Source organism: Oratosquilla oratoria, chromosome 41 (genome assembly GCF_046742065.1).
Source record: "Oratosquilla oratoria isolate Oo_2021 chromosome 41, ASM4674206v1, whole genome shotgun sequence".
NCBI lineage: Eukaryota > Metazoa > Arthropoda > Malacostraca > Stomatopoda > Squillidae > Oratosquilla > Oratosquilla oratoria.
In genome coordinates, this window is record NC_134817.1 from 18,738,674 (window position 1) to 18,741,173 (window position 2,500).

Sequence of the window (2,500 nt, forward strand, 5' to 3'; positions counted from 1 at the left end):
AAATGGAATGACATCGAGGTTCTCCACACAGTTCTGGAAAAAAAGAATAAGAAAGACCATAGAAGACGCACACATCACAACGAGCAAAGTCACAAATCTCCAAGAAGGACACGTTAGCCTAGCACGACCCACAGCTAGATTGACCCTAGCCGCGCTAACTCGCAAAAGATCGCGAGCAACCGGCTAGTTCACGGGCTCCTTTCCCTGACGGCCGGCAAGATGAGCCAGTACTGAGGTATATGCTCTCCATAATATCTGTTTGTCTGTAGTCTCTCTGAGGAAGACATCCATCGAAGCGTAAGAGGAATATATCACTCCTACTTTATCCTGTGTCTCCTTAGCACCTTCCACACGCGCACACGCACACGCACACACACACACACACACACACACACACACACACACACACACGTATATATACATATATATATATATATATATATATATATGTATATATATATATATAGGTATGTATATACCCACGGCGAGAGAGAAGTTCAAAGATATCGGATATGGTTTTTCTTCTTAGTTGTCACTCTTTTAATTATATCTTTTTTATTCGTCCCTTTTTTTTTTTAGTTTTATTTTCACTTTGGGTTGGTGCCACGCTCGGCAACTTGTCCTCTCGTTCTATTTCTATCTCTATCGGTGCAGGGTAGGATTGAAAAGGGCCATTCTTGCCTCAATCTGCTATACAGGCCCGTGTGAATATATTTTTTGTCCTGCTTTCATCTGTTTATTTGTTTATTTTTTGTGTGTTTTTTGTCATTCTTTGTTTGTTTGTTTTGTTCCATGATTCAATTATGTATTCATTCGTTTATCCATTCATTTATATATTTATCTATCAACTTATTTACAAATTTCATTTCTCATTTACGTGTTTGTCTATTCATTTTTTGTATTTGTTTAATATACATACATACATACATACATACATACAAATATACAAATACATATATGTATATACATATATATATAATATATATATATATATATATACACATACATACATATATATATACATGTATATTATATATACATATATTATGTATATATAATACATATAAATATATATCTAAATACATATATTATATATATACATATGTATATATATATATATATACATATATACAAAGCGTATCGGTTTAAGTCACTGTAACTTTGTTACGGGTTAGCTGGGTTCGAATCCTCGGCTCGTCCACGTTTCAATTTCCAACGGATGTCTCCATCGAGCGATTCTTCAGTCTTGACTGCGATGGGATGGAATTGAAAGTGATTTGTGGTTGAAAAAAGATATTAGTCGAACACTGGGAACCATTCAGTGTATATATATATATATATATATATATATATATATATATATATATATATATATATATATATATATATATACATATATACATATATATATATATATATATATATAAATATAAATATATATATATATGAATATATTTATTCATTTGCTTATTTTTGCGTTTTGTGTCTGAGAGTGGCTGGTGAAGACTTTATAAAATAAAAACTTCTGAATATTAAACCTTCGAACATTCCAAGCCACAATCGTGGCTTTGCCTGCGAAGTGCCACTGGTATGCAGAGCAATATGAACGTGTAGTTTGCTCTTTTCCTCTTTCTTTTCCTCCTTGCGCTCCAAGTCTTAAAGAGAAGATCTGACGCAATACGTCTCTTCTTTGTTGTATTGTTTGTCCGCCCGTGGGAGTTCTACAAACACCATCAGGTAATTGACATCGTATGTCTCAGAGGTTTTCATTGTTGGCGCTGTCGAGGAAAGATTTTTAGATATATTAAACATCAAATTTATTTATTCATTTATTTGTTTATTCATTTATTTATTTATTATGTTTTAGTAACCTTATAAGTACTGTATGTTTATATTCAAGGGACCATTTTTTTTTTTTTTTTTTTTTTTTTTTTTTTTTTTTTTTTTTTTTTTTTTTTTTTTTTTTTTTTTTTTTTTTTTACATTGTGATTGAATATTGAGCACAAAACTATTTCATTGAGTGTATTAACGAACCAAGTAAGTACGACCTTAGGCGAGCTAGACCCCATGTAGGACGTGTATTACATTATTCTATTATATGCTGTCTAATTTATTTCATCTTATCTATTCTATTTCATCTAATTTATCTTATTATTTATTAATCATCTTATACATCTATTTGGTTTTATTTGTTTAATCTATCTTTATATAATTTATTTCTTTTTAATTTATTTATTCATAACTTATTCTTTTCATTCGTCTTTTATTTATCAAATTATTAACTTATTTTCATTATTTGTCATTTTATTTTCAATTCATCTATATTTGTTCAATTTTTAGTTCATTGATCTTTTAATCTTATTCAAGTAATCTATCTAATTAATTCATATATGTATTAATTTATTCAACCAATTTTGAATTCTTGTTTTCTGTTCATCCGACCTCGTTACGGACCAAAAGGTCTCCTACCGACCTTCATGCTTCCTCCTCATTGCAACTC